The sequence below is a fragment of the Uloborus diversus genome, chromosome 6, assembly GCF_026930045.1.
Source record: "Uloborus diversus isolate 005 chromosome 6, Udiv.v.3.1, whole genome shotgun sequence".
Lineage (NCBI taxonomy): Eukaryota > Metazoa > Arthropoda > Arachnida > Araneae > Uloboridae > Uloborus > Uloborus diversus.
In genome coordinates, this window is record NC_072736.1 from 138,553,761 (window position 1) to 138,569,510 (window position 15,750).

Genomic DNA, 15,750 nt, shown 5'->3' on the forward strand with positions numbered 1-15,750 from the left:
CATAAAATAAATAACATCGTTCAAAAGAATGGCCGTTCATTTTAAGGATATTTTTAAGTTCATTTTTAAGTCGGTCTTTTAGACCTGTTAGTTCATTAACGACATCTCCAGTCGCTAAACTCAAGAGACAAAATGTCAAAATACTTTTTAATTAAAAAAAATAGTTATTAATTATCTCCGAGTATTCTCCGGGCTATACATATTGAAACCATCAGTGCGTAATTCCTTGCTGAAATTTTTTCAAATGGTTCATCAAACAGCGCCGGCAGCCCCCCCCCCCCCCCAAGCGCATACCGATTGCCTTACTATATTGCAGGATGGGCGTACTTCATCAAAGAGCATCCCCCAGCAAAATTACTTCTCGAAGCCCCTTCAGTCGATGAGGGGGAAAATATTTGCATCGCACCGCAGTATACTGCTCTCTCTCTCTCTCGCAATGCATTTATTTGCCAGGCCAATACAAACGCAGACGTGACTAAGTGCTTTGCACCACCCCATGAAACATCTCCTCCAGAATAATAAAACGCGTACCCAATGTCCTCTCGTTGCCGAAAAATCCCCATCTGGAAGAGGAGGGAGGGAAAATCCTTCCCTACGATCGACAAAAGAGGAGCCCAAGAGCAGAAGGGGGGGAGCATCGAAAGGGGGTATGGAGGGGGAAGAGCACGTAGTCTGCTCCAGAGAAATCGTCGCCGGCCCAATCCGTCAGAACGTTTCGTATTCTCTGCCTACTTTGGTTAGCCTTTACTCAGCACTTGCGTTCGTTAAGTTACCAAGTTTTTCGTTTCCAAACTTTCGATTAGTTCCGTAGAGTCAAGCCGATTTGTTGTCAATTCACTGCACCGTATATTTTTTAAAAGCTTTCCTATACATTCGATTTTGGTTCTGACAGCTGTAACTGTTGGACAAAGTGATTTAACCATCCAGCACTCTCCCCCACATATTACTGCAGAAGTCTTCCACAGTACTGTTTCTCATCTGCACAGGCATTGTCATCCGCATCAGCATCGTCACCTCATCTTGACAATTTAGGACCTCCTCAGCAGCAAAGACGGAGTTGGACGATCAGTTGGAAGAAGGTAAGCAAAGGGATGCCTGGGAGCAACGGGATCGGGGGAAAAGGATGCTGAATTCAATATGGCGGCTAGATCGCGTTTGGCGTCTGTGACGAAGAGTAGAGCGGTTTGGGAGGATGCCATTTAATATATACTTTGCTTTTATTCTTCTTTGATTTCCCTTTTCCCTCCACGAGTTTGCGTAATAATTACATTGTTGTTTTATTTGTCAAATTGGGGCAGCACGTTTTCTCTTGTTGTCATTCCGTTTCCGTCAAAATTGCTTTTTCTGAAATCGGGATGTAGAAGGTTGTATCGATAGTTATGTGCTATATGATTGATAATATAATGACAATATAATGGTTTTGTTGATTCAGGTCATGGAGATTTAAAAATGTTTCTGCCATATTGAATGTCATGTTGAATTTTCGCAACTCAACCATTAAATCATAGCTTTTCATTTTTCTTTCCTGATTTCATTTCGACGCATAATACTTTAAGTGTAGCAATTATAATTATTAGCAAAAACATTAAGAGAGATTTTTGGAGGTGCTTAAAAAATGCTTTAATTCAATGTTGCTAATTTCCTGGCTCATATTTTAAATTTAACTGTCAACTTAATTATTTAAAATTTTCATGAAATCATGATAGTTGCAATGTCTATGATGTAAATATAATCTATAAAAAACAAGCCGGAAAAATTACGCTTGTCCAACTGAATGTCACCAAGTGAATTTCTTCAACCGAACAATGAACAATAAAATGAAACAAATTTTCTAACCTCTAACTTCATTTTGGGGTATGAAACTAAGTAAGTATTTGTGATGACATTTCTAAAAATATACTGACAAGTTTCAGGATTTACTTTTGAATCATATACAAATTAACTGCTATAGAATTTAACTAGTAATTTTAAAGTTTCCATAGTCATTAGATCAAATGCAGTTTTATATGTGACATTGTTTCGGCATATCATTAAAACGTAATTTCTTTCAACAAAAATTTGAAGTTGTTCTATCCTGAAGGTTGTAATTAATTTTTGCAACTGAATAGTGAAGTGACGATGATTTTACAAGCATGATTTTATAATTGTACCAGATGCGACTAGGTAACTGGTGCAACATTAGCAAAACTTTTTAAAGTTTTTTCGGACGTTTTGTTCAAAAATATATTACAGTTCGGCGCCAAAGGCTTTTCACATTTAAAGTATTTATTCAATTAATTTATAAAATAAGAAATGCTGTAGTATTTCTAGCAAATGAAGTTACATAATGCTTCGGTACGTCATAAAACAAAAATTTTGAAAGAAAATGTTAACTTTTTTCTACCCTTTTGACTGTCACACTAAATTTTTCAAATTGAACGATCAAATGACAATGATCACAATAAATTGGTTTCATTTTGACGCATAAAGTTTGGGACTGTCGCATTAAAAATATTCTATGAGAATCAGAGACATTCTTTTTAAGTCTTGAAATTCATGATGAATTACTATTACTACATGATGAATTAATATTATTTTCATCATATTCATATGATGAATTCATTTTAATAACTACGACAACCATGGCTTAGCTCCGTCATTCTTTACCTTAGGGGGGGGGGCTATAAACATCCTTATCTGTACGTAAACTACTATTTTAGAGGGTTGGTATATTTGTAGAAACCAAGGGTATAGATATTTGTTTTGAGATTGCAGAACAACCATAATTTTCAGATTAGCGTGGATGAAAGATTTAATTACGGGTTTTTTTTTTTTTTTTTTTTTTTTTAATCTTCTTCTAAATTTCCTTCATCGTCTCCATCCCCCTTCCCCCGAAAAAAAAAAAAAAAAAAAAAAAAAAACATGAGGAAGAAACTTCTTTCCCAAGAAAATAACAAACCATAGCAGGAAATCTCAACCCCTTTGTCATCAAGTCGATTTAATTGCTTTATTCATTTAGTGTTCTTTTTCATCATTTTAAGACGTCAAATAAGTTGTATCACTTGTGAATTTAATATTAAAATCCAAGTGTTAAAGGTTACCTTAAGAACCAGCGAAAAGATAGTTTAAGGACAAATTATAAACTAAAAAATAAAAAAGTAATAATTGATTATACAAGATAAATTAATAAATAAAAAAGCACGCCATTATAAAAAAAAAAGAAAAACGCATTTTTCAATCCTGTCATGTACAGTGTAATGATGTAACACTACATATTTACATGCATGTAGAGACATTTTAACGCAACTGCAAGCGTATTTTATGCATTGAAAATCGAAAACCCGACTTAAAATTTCAGTCAAGCGTAGGCCCCGTCATTTCAAAATTTTCTGGTGGAGGGGAGTGAAAGGGGATGCACGAAACACAAATCATATCGAAAAATAGATAATGACATGCCTGTTTCATGTTTTGATTCTTGAAAAAAAAAAAAAATTAGCATCATGGAGAATGAGAAAAAAATCAGTTCAGTGTTTTTGAAATCTTACAATGGAATATTTTAAATTTTGTATAAAACTCAAAATTTTAAACATTCTAAAAAAATAAAAAATAAAAATATAGAGCATATTATTTTCTTTTCCTCCCATTTTCTTTTCCATTCTTCGAAAATTAGTTGTTTTAAGGAACTGATCACTGTCCTGCCGTAGGATGGTAAAGCGCAGTATCTAGAAATTTTTCATTTTTCTTTCTTGTATTTTTGTCACCTATTGTACTTTAGCTTTGCTGTACAAGTTTGTTTATTTGGTTTCCGCTAAAAATAAAGCAAGAAAAACAACTTCAAATTTCGGGATTGCCCGATTATTAGTATGGAATCGAATACGTGTTTCATCAAATATCTCGAAAACCTCTTTTTTGCATATACTGCGCTTTACCTTCTCACGGCAGTATTATGGTCTACATTGTTTTTTTATAATTCACTTCTCCAAAATGAGTTTAACTCCTCTAAACAATGCCAAGGAGTGTTTTTACACCTTTCAAAAAATCCGATCAATGTTTGCTTGTATACAACACCTGGTTTTATGCAAGCATTGAAGATTATCTTCTATTCCAATTTTAAGAACAAAAATATCATAAGATGGACGAGTAAATTACAAAATTATCATAACGTGGAACCGTAACATGGGTACAAGCCAATTGGTGAGAAATTCACCATACATTATTTGTAAATATACAGGCGAACCAAAAGACCTTTTAATTTTTCTATTGCGGGCAAAGCCGTGCGGGTACCACTAGTTACTAATAATACAGCCGAATGTTCGGATGTCTGGATGTCTGTGACGTGCATAGCGCTTAGACCATTCGGCCGATTTTCAGGAAATTCGGCACCATGGGGATGTGCACCTCGAAGCGATTTTTCAAAAATTTCATTTCGTTCTTTTTCTATTCCAAATTTAAAAACATTTTACCAAGCTAATTATCATAACGTGGGCAAGCAAATTACCACAACGTGGATGAGTAAATTACCATAACGTGGACGAGCAAATTACCATAACGTGGACAAGCAAATTACCATAATAAAGGCGAGCATATTGGAGAGAAAATCATCATCGACTATTTGTAAATATACAGGCGGATCAAATGACCTTTAAATTTTCTACTACGGGCAAAGCCGTGCAGGTACCACTAGTGTTAATTAAAACTGCAGCAATAGTTATTTTTCACAACATAATGATTCCACTCATTCAGCGATTGGTGCGTCAAAAAAGACACAAAACCCCAGGACTTGAATACTTACGCTTGGAAAAAAGATGCCCCTGTTGGAGTAATAACAGAACACCCTCTCAGCCTTGTCGTCCAAAAATAATCTCAATCATCCATTTTCGAGATGCTTGTCTGTAGTAAGATGAAGTACTTCTGGATATTGAAAGGCAGGCACAGAACGCGTGGTCCCGAAAGTGCAACATGAAGAGGCAAAATTGAACTCACGAAGAGTTATATAAAACTAGTGATCCCCGCACGGCTTTGCCCATAGTAGAAAATTAAAAGGACATTTGGTTCGCCTGCATATTTACAAATAATGGATGGTGAATTTCTCGCCAATTTGCTATGTTCATTTGCTCGCCCACGTTATATGGTAGTTTGCTCGTCCACGTTATGGTAATTTTTCTCGGTAAAATGTTCTTAAAATTGGAATAGGGGGGAAAAAAATCAAATTTTTGAAAAATCGCTTCGAGGTGCACACCCCAAAACTATAAACTAATTTTGTGCCAATTTTCATTAAAATCGGCTGAACGATCTTTTCGCTATGCGCGTCCTAGAGATCCAGACAGAGAGAGATGATCCAGACAAAAAGAGATCTAGACAGAGACTTTCAACTTTATTATTAGTAAAGATAAAGATACACATACTAACTGTTATTATTTAAATGTTAGGATCAAACTCTTATGGAGTTTTAAAACAAATTAACAGTAATAAAACGTTTTTCGAAAATTTTATTTTGAAAATAAGGTGTATTAGTTCGTTTCCAATACGTATTAAGCAAAAAGTTTTTGATACTAAAGTTTTTGAACTATGATATTATATTCTGTAGTTATTAAAGATTAAATTGCAAAGGGAATCGATTTAAAAAAAAAAAAACTGTACGAAAAACGAATCTAGTTTCGAAATAATATATGTGAAGTGATTGCTAAAAAAAATAATAACTTCTTAAAAACTCATGTATTTTGGGAGGAAATTACAAAAACCCTTCTTTATCTTTAGAAGCAAAGATTTAAATTTAACTAGGAACCTAAAACACTTAATTCAAAATATTTTGTGTAGTTAAAACTAAATTTTTATGGTATGCATGTCCAATGAATAAATTGTAACCATTTTCCGAAAAACGGGGGAAATATGATTACACAAGGATTGTCAGTTGATCAAAAAGAAAATATCTAGTATCCTACCTCCAAAGACTGACAATTTGGAGGCGCAAATATTTCCGAATTAATCTTGCATAAAGCATCGGCAGCTGTCATTAATTTCATTCCAGTAATGCTAAATCAATGAAAGTCTGCGTGGATGTTTGCTCAAACAGTTTCCCGGAATTCTTCCAAAAAATAGAACACATTCTCTGTCATTTTCATTAAGACATGTCGAAGACTTTTCCCTTTATTTCATTAAGAACTATATGAAAGGAGATCCGTTGATGATGATTTTTTTCGCCGTGTTATTACATCCATCATATTGGATTCTTGGAATTCCGAAAGCAATGTTGAAACATATCTGTTGCCAGGTTTCGCATTCTATTGACAATCGTGAGTGCAATATCAGACCAAAAATACAATTCAGGTATTTGGTATTTTTTTTTGTACGTGATACTGGGATTTTGGTATAAGAAGCTTCCAGACGAGAAACAAAAATATCCCCATTTCATTTCCATATTTCAGAATTCAATACAGAAAGGAAAAAACAATAAAAATTTGAAAAAAAAAAAATATATATATATATATATATATATATATATATATATATTAATTTGAATTTTTGGCATCTTTAATTCAAATTATGTTTTTCGCAATCACGAGCGTGTGTGTATGAATGAGCGTGTGTGTATAGGCGTTCGTGTGTGTGTGTATGTAGGCATATGTGTTTGTGTCTGAGTGCAGGCATGAGTGTGTGTATGTGTGTGTAGGAGTGAGGGTGTCTGTGCGCATGCATGTGTGTATGCGTGTGTAGGAGTGAGGGTGTTTGTGCGCATGCATGTGTGTATGTGTGTGTAGGCGTGTGTGTATGCGTGTGTGTATAGGATATGGACGCAACCTGGAGATTATTTTCACAAGAGGAGCAGCATCGTGAGGCCGGTCGACACGGCGGTGGTGCTGGAAAGGGTGCTGGTGGGAAAATAAAATGATAGGAATTCAAAACAGTCAAATGAGAACAATAAGCAATCGTGATTGCTCAAAAAAAAAAAAAAAAAAAAAAAATCAGCATAAACAAATATAAAAGGAAAAATTAAATACAGGGCTGAAAAAAGAAAAAAAAAGCTTATTTTCACTTTAATAATTGCTTTATCACTATTCAACTTTGCAATGTCTACTATTGTTAATCCATGCTTTCAACTATTATTTTTTACATAGCTCCATCTCTGACAATAAATACTGGAGTACTACAGCTACCCTCGAAACTGACTATGTTTTTAAAATAATTATTTTTTTACAATATAATAAAATTTAAAGTATTTTGACATACCAGTTCGAGAGACATTCAAATTAAAAAATGGCTAACTGACACATTGCTTTTGATAGGTTAGTCTGAACAACAGCAACAAAAATAAATAAAACTATCATACTGCTGCTGCAGTTATTATTTAGCGTTTGTCAAATTTAGATTTTATTTTATCATCAATTATAAATAATAATTTTGAGTAAGAGAGACAAATAATAATAATAATAATAATAATGTGTGCACATAACTTAAATACAGGACCGGATCTACGATTTTTTCGAGATAAAAAAGATAGAAAACAGTGGGAATTTTCCGCCCCCAAGCAGTCGCCGACCGGGGCAAGAACCCGGGCTTGCTTCCCCCTAGATCCGGCACTGCTTAAATACTTGTTTTAAATTGGCTAGTTATGGGCACAGTAGCTTTAAAAGAGCTTAAATATCTTAGTTAATGGCAAAAATATGCCAAAATGATAGAAAAAAGGCTAAGGAATGAATTTATACCTTTCATGAACGGATTATCAAGAAAAAAGTGATTGCTCATCCCCACTGAAAGACAATGAAATTGAAAATGGTTTTTCAAAGGAATAAAACTGCCCTTTTGCTATTCGCAATTCCAATAAACTATAGGGGGCGCTGCAGCCACTGTCTAATGGCGGAAGAAAAAGGTAAAACAAACATATGCCGTAACTTATAACTTGCTTTGACGCTTTGTGAATGACAGTAATTTTTCATAGTGTTTGTGGGAAGCTTTCTTTTCTATTCTTCTGAAATTACATTACACCATAAACTGTCTGAAGCCTGTAATTTACCCCAAAGAAAACATGTGGAATGGAATGTTTTACCTTTTTCGGTAGTATTGTTAAACACCGCAAGGTAGCGTATTCGAGCTCTGGAGTTTCGAATACTGAAGGAACTAACTCTTTAGCACCAATAAAGCTGTGAAATTTGGAACACGTTAGTTTGGACCCCGGGAAGGGGTTTTACTCTGAAGCGTGCTTTTTTAATTTATTTTATTTAAATACTTTTGTTATGAGTATTGTAATTAAGTTATTTTTTCTTCAGGTGGGAGTGGAATTTTCATTTTCTAAATTAGCATTTTGTTCCAATCATAAAGCATTTTTTTTTAAAATCTGATTCTTCCCAGAAGATGATTTAATAACTAAATAAAATATCGACAGTGGCGGAAAGAAATTACAAAAACTAAAATGCTTTTTGTACACTTTAAGGTCATTGCTTTATTTTTTGTGTTCGGAAGGTGATTAACAATGATTTTTTAATCGCTATTTTTATCCGTTAGCCACCCTTGACCGGTGACAACAGCTAATTTTCTCCTTTACACTGCAGGGCTATAAGATAATTTGTTTGACATGTTAGATAACTACTAATTTATTAATTTGCAAGTATATTCATTTTACGCACAACACATTATTTCACATCGGTCTTTTTTTAGCAGAAAAAAAATCTGCAATCACTTGTAATGAACCAATCGTCAGAAAGAAGATTTATTTAGAATCGTTTGTTGAAAACGTGAAAGCGTAAGCACGTTGTTGAAGTGAAGTAAATATTTCGTGTGCGCCATATGTTTTCTTTTGCATCCTTTATGAGTACAAAAATAGTTTTTGCTGAGCATTTAACATCTGTTCGAAATTTATTTGTTTTTAACGCCTGCAATTCTGTTTGTGTTACCGCGCACCGTTTTGAAATAAAAAGTTATTGCTTGACAAAGACCATGTCGAATCCGGTCACATGGTTTCTTTCAAACAATTGACCTGTTTGCACTTTCAAAAATTCTTTACAATTTAAATTTACTTCATTTAAACCAATTAAATAAAAACAAAAAAGAAAGAAAAACCTCGCTTTTTAGGGAATTGAATTCTACTAGGGGTGGTCCAGAAGTGATGTCACAGTTTTTAAAAAAAATATTTGACCCATCTCCTCTCTTTGTCGAAAAATGACGCTTCACCACACTCCCTCCTCTCATCTTGTCACATGTGATTTAATTACAACCAGGGCCGGCTCTAGTAGTTCTGCCGCCCTAGGCGATATTGACAAGTGCTGCCCCCCCCCCCCCCAATAGAATAATAATAATGCTAATATAAAATAATGATATTTTAATAAAATAAAAATAATAGTAAAGTGTATACAATGAAAGGGAGATTCTAGTTACTGGGTTTTACATAGTCAAGCAGCCAGTGGCGCTTACAGGAATTTTGCAGGGGGAAGGTCCAAGATCGAAAGCCCCATTCCTATATCATACCTCAATACGCCGTCAAACATATTGACTTGATTTTATCCGTTACCGAGAACGAAAAACAGAAAAAAAATAAACTGTTGAATAAATAATTCGCATTATTTAATGAAATACACTTAAATAAATAACCAGAGAACAAAATAATTTACGTTTTTACATTTCTCATAATTAAAAAATGGATTCATTTTCATAGAATCTCCTTTCAATCTATAATTACAAAACTAAAAACATGGTGTAGTCATTTATAATCACCATTCTGCTTCTAAAAGGCAATTCATTATGATAAAAGTGCACAATATAAAAAAAAAAATCCCTTTAAACATGAGCATTTTATTTTTTCATTTATTAGAACTGAATTTGTTGTTGCCTTTGTTTGAAATTATTCCACGTACTAAATACATAGGATCAAAATCAATCGGGAAAAAGCAAGAGCTATGGTAGAGGTCCGGCCCCCTGGACCCCTCCCTTGTGTGCGCCACTGCCAAGCACTGGTACACACTTTGAAAAATATTTTTATTAACATTAAAGTAGTGCGTCTTATGGCACTGAAACATATATTAATATTTTTAAATGATTTTTAAATCGCGCAATTTTCCGCCTCTAAAAGTAAATTGAATTTCTTGTTCAATTCAAAACTATGTTTTGCATATCCAAGCACTGGTACACACTCTAAATTATTATTATTATTATTATTATTATTATTATTATTATTATTAGTATTATTATTATTTAGCATTGAAGCAGTAAATCTTAGGACGCTGAAACAGATATTCATACTTAAAAAAAAATCAATTTAAAAATTTGCTGCCCCTAAAATCTGCGCCCTAGGCGGCCGCCTAGGTTGCCTACCCCAAGAGCCGGGCCTGAGTTTGACCGAGACAGTCTTGGTTTTCAGACGAAATCTCGGTGTCACGGCCGGTTTACTTCACGTCCTGTTAAAAGATAAATTTGATTTCAGGTGACCGAAAAAGTCTAAAAATAATTAGCTGTAAAGGATTATTTTGGATAATTACTTTGACACTCGAACATTGACTTGTAAAATTAATATCAGATTAGCTTGCAAAATTTTTTACAACAAGATTAAAACCAAAAAAGACTTTCTGGAAAAAAGTCGTAGCTATTGAAAAATACATGTAAATATTGTTTAAATATTATTATTCAAGTAAAGTGTTTCTTCTTACTAAAGTAACTTAAAAATATTTACATATAAGAAATAAAATGTTTAAATTTATCCTCTTGTGTCATTCAAAAATACTCCTGGTTTATGTTCGCAATTAGTAACCCTTTATTCATAGCATTGAGAATGAACTGCCCTCTAAAACACTCTAATACCCTTTTGATTACTAGAAACGCTGGGAGGGGAGGGGGGGGGGGCATTCCGGTGTCCCGGTTGAGCATTTTATAAATCTGGCAAGCCTAATTATAACTACAAAAATGATATCGATTAATTTTCACTCGCTGCTCGCGGACTACATGAAAATTGCTCGATCCGCGGACCACAGGTTGAGGATCCCTATTTCAAGGAATGGGTGGGGGCATGTTTTAGGGCAGCCTATTAGCACCAGTGATCTAAATTCGATGCTGATGTTCCACATTGTGATCTTTCATAAAAACATATAAATAAATGTAATGTTTTTTTTTTTTTTTTTTTGAGCAATCACGATTGCTTATTGTTCTCATTTGACGGTCTTTGGCGTTCCGGTTTCTTTTTCAGCTTGGACCAGGGGCCTCTGCAGCACCACCGCCCACCGGTCTCTACAGGCGCGACTGTTCCCCGGTAGCAGCTTTTCCTGGTCGGTGGCGTCCATGTCCTACATACACGCACGCTCACACACACTCCCACACACAAGCCGTTACACACATACACACACGCCTAAGTGCATACACACAGGTCTACGCACACACACAAGCCTACACATGCACGCACGTGCGCCTGCACCAGGGTTGCACGTGCACCTGCCAGACGTCCCGGATTTCAAACGACAGTCCCGTTTTTTGAAAAATTGTCCCACGTCCCGGGAAACTTCCATACGGGACGGCTGAAATCCCGTATTCTAGCTAATAACAATATTTTACAAAACGAGACATTATTTTAAGGGGGAAAAATAAAGTAAAACAAAAAAAATGTGAAATGAAGAACGATAAGAAAATCAATAGAACAAAAACAAGAACAAGAAAATAAAAAGAACAAAAAGTTCCGAGACGGCTGACTCTATAGAAAAGTGCTTGACTAACTCATTGATTGAGTCAGACTTGGATTTATTGTCAGTTTCAACACTTTCAACCGACAATACCAACGCTAATTTTGAAACAAAGCGGTCAGCATGTACCCTGCTTAGAGAGCAAAACAAAAATTTACTGAAGTCAGGGTGTTCAGCTCATATAGTTCACACTGCATTTAGCCATGCTGCTGATGATTTAGAAACTGATGTCAAAACTATAGTTTTAAAAATTTATTTACATTTTTCTAGATCAGCAATTAAGCGGAATGAGCTGAAGGAGTTTTTTGAGTTTGCTAACGTAGAGTTAAAAGAGCAACTAAAGTTTATCCTGACACGATTGCTAAGTTGAGCTCCTGCTATAGATCGACTCATTAAATCTTGGCCTGCTCTCATGAATTATTTTATAATCCATCCCTAAGCCTCTGCTGCAGAAAATTATTGTAAGTAAAGAAAGTACAGCTGAAACATGATGTGAAACCAATGAGGTTGCATTAGTTTTCCATTTTCTTTAGTAGGGTAATGGCACCAGTAACAGATATGTGCTTAAGACATCGCTCTCGGGTTAACACAAATTTTTGAGCCTTTTATTTATTTAGGCCTTTTAAACTGCTTTTCTCTCATGCAACAACATCTCATCGTTTGGCTGCTTCTGGAAATTAGTTGGGAATTAATTAATTCCTCTGAATTAGTTAATTCTATTTTTATTTGCTGAATTTCGAAAAAAAATCCGACCATCAGTAACGGACTCCAAAAAATCTGATGATACCCAGTAACACATGTGGGTGGAGGAAAAGATGAGTAATGGTCAACATTCCTTTTTTATCTTCAAAATGTGCGAAAGTTCTTTATTTTTAGAACTGAAACCCTATTAAATTTTAAATGAACACGAAACACCAGCTGTCCTCGTGGTAGCTGTTCATAACCTTCCACCACTGTCTTGTAAATACCAACTGGCTCATAAAATTCACTCTGATAAACACTAGATGGTTGCACCGTATTCATGGGCAGCAGCAACATCAGTTTTACCCGCCTAAAATTCTTATTATTTACATCCAAACTTATAACTGTCTGTTACTTGTGCCGTTACCCTAATGTGTCCCCCGTTTTTAAAGTTGTCCGTAAAAAACTTCAAAATGAATCTACAACTGCAGCTGATAACTTTATGATAATATGACACATTTGGTAAAACAGCTGGAGAGCAGATTTGAAAATAAGTTTTATGAATCGTTCGTCACTAAAACCTTAAAACATTTAGACGGTACAAAAATACAATGTCTGACTGAGGGATACCAGACATTTTTTGAAACAGCTGTGAATTTGCATGAGAAAGTGGTTTGATTTCACAGATAAAAATCCCCTTTTTGTTTTAAGACTGATTGCACCGTTTAACTCATAGCGAACGCAAGTAAAAAACTATTTAGCACCTGTTCCTAGTAACGTCGAACTGTTTACCGAAACTTCGTTCTATTGCTTACTTTATTCTTTGAGTTAGAGTTCCTCCAAAAATGTGCTCACCCATAAACATGTTACTGAGAGAAATCTTCCGAAAGTTATTAAAACATAGTTGTTTATCACCCTTTAAAAGTACATAACCAGTAATTGCACTCAACCTCAAAAATACCCCCCCCCCCTCCCTTACACCCCTCGAAGTCTGTCCCGTATTTACTGTTCTTAAATCTGGCAACCCTGGCCTGCACACACATACCCAAATATACACACGTAACCCCCAGAAGGAAGGGCAGGCTTGAGGGGACAGGAGTTTCTTTTCTGGTAGCAATAAGTCCAATGAGTAGGGTCCTGTCGTGATTGCGAAAAACATAATTTGAATTCAAAATTTCAGAATTCAAATTAATTTCATTTTTTTTAAAACCAAGCAATAAGTTTATTTCTTTTTTTTTCATTAAAAAAAATAATAAATATTTAGCTAACGAAAAAAGAAAAAATATCACCAGCCAACGGCAAATTTGTTTGCAGGGGGGGGGGGGGGGGAGGAGAAAAAACGTCAACTTTTGACAGATATCCCTGTGGATATCCTCACAAATATTGTTAATGTGAAAGTGAGTTTGTTTGTAATGTTTTCACACCTTAATTACTCAACCGATCTCATTATGAAATTCTGTATACACGTTGTCAGGGGTGCCGGGGTGAACATAGAGTACTTTTCGTTCAGAAAAAATGAGTGCTATGTTTTTGTTCCAAATTTGAAGAAAATCATAAATTTGCTAGTATCTCATTGGAAAAAAGTCATATTTGTTTGATTTTTGCTGCATATTAAAGGCCTTAAAAAGCCACACAATATGAACTTTACCCGAAGTTTGAGAGGTTATTGGAATACCTCTAATTCTTCATTTTGAGTTGATTTCATGTTCTAAAACGAGGCTTATCTTCATTTTTAAAGTATCGTCTGCTGTTTCTGGTCACGGAATTGAACGGAATATTTTGTATATTATAAAAGAATAATGGGTTTAAAAAAAAATTTTTTTTAATATCGTCTGCGCTTTCTACTAGTTTTAATAGCTTTTGTGCAGCACAATAAATTGGCAAGATTCTGATAGTTGATGTACGTTAGTTTTAGAATTGCTTTTATTTAAAGTCTTTCAATATTTTTCTAAAATTTTCAGAACTTAATTCATTAATACATGCTGCTGTCAATGTGGAACGTACCTGATGCTTGTTAATATATAAAAGATGACTGAAGTTTTGGAATTAAAAAAAAAAAATCCAATTAGGTCTACATTTTAATTTTGAATCATGAAATTGCTCTTTTCTACCCATTGATGGGAAATTTTGCATTTGTTTTTTGCCTAATTGCTGAACATGCGTCACTTGACACAAATTTTATTTTTGATGTTGACCGTGCAACGTCGGGCAATACAACTAGTATAAATATATATCGATTACCAATACTTAAAAAAATTGAAATTTTATTCTTCCTTTCACTAGCAGACGAAAAATTTTACAGTAGACCACGACACATTAACGTATAAAACAGATCCTATTAATAACAGACAATAGCCACCCGTCTGAGAAAAAGTAAACTCGAACTGATACGTAATTGTGAGTGAAAAAATACAAGTAGTGTTAAAAGACAGATGACAGTTAGAAACGTCAAACACGTTTCTTGAAATCCCCGAGAATGGGTCACTAGAAAACGGTCAAAGTCCAATCTTCGAGTGAAGCGAAAATGTAAGATTACTTACTCATAAAATAAATTTTTGGTAAAATAGTGTTTAATTACAAACATTCGATTACATAAAATTAATATTTACGAGTAAAATGAATGAATAAAACATAAAACTAAAATTTTGTCAAAAAATGGACACAGGTCGTTTTTCCACTAGACCCTTCAGTAATATAGTCTCTAAAATTATTTTTACCTTTATTTGATGCAAAAAAAAGTGGAGGGAGGGGTTTCCAAACCTTTTATGTTCAAAATTATGTCTATTGACAGTAACTAATAATAAAATCATTAACAAAATAATAGACTATAAGAAAAATTACGGAGTAAGTCAACTGCGGTTGATTTTCATTAAACATCAATGAACAAAGGGTCGCAAATAAATGATGTCTCACTTTGAGCGGGGGGGGGGGATCCCTGAAAGTGGAACAGTTTGTGATAATAAGGGAGGGAGGGGGTAAGAAGATATGTGACATCACACATTTTTTAAAGAAAATATGAAAAATAGTGTGATCGTTAGAGAAATGGAAGGAGGTAATGTGAAGCAAGGCAAATTCAGGCCTGTCATTTCAAAAATTTTCAAGATGGTGGGAAGAGGGGGGGGGGGGGGAGGGTGGCAAGGGTATGCATTCAATGTATTTTATTGAAAAAAAAAGCATCAAAATGCATGCAAAATGCAGAATTACATTATGTTTTTAAAATACAGGGGTGAATTGACTCCCCCCCCCCACCTTATTAGCCCAAATGACGAGTCTGAACACATTGTGAGAAAAGGTGGGAGAGGTGCAAAAACATTGAAAAAAAGTTTGATATTTATGGACAACCGTTAACCTGGTAATGTGGGAACGATTTTCCGATTTCAATACTTAAAAATCATGTCCACTGGGAAGCAGTAAATGAAGTTTTTCTTTTTTTTGA

The 15,750-nt window shown here is 34.6% G+C and overlaps 1 protein-coding gene across 1 annotated transcript in view; it reads left to right on the forward strand.

Annotated features, from left to right (window-relative positions):
- Positions 1-710: 710 nt before the first annotated feature.
- Positions 711-15,750, forward strand: part of LOC129224213 (ELAV-like protein 4) — a 97,301-nt gene continuing 82,261 nt past the window's right edge. Inside the window, exon 1 of the mRNA XM_054858636.1 lies at positions 711-1,079. The gene's annotated coding sequence lies outside the window, so the exon portion shown is untranslated. The remainder of the gene's footprint in view (positions 1,080-15,750) is intronic.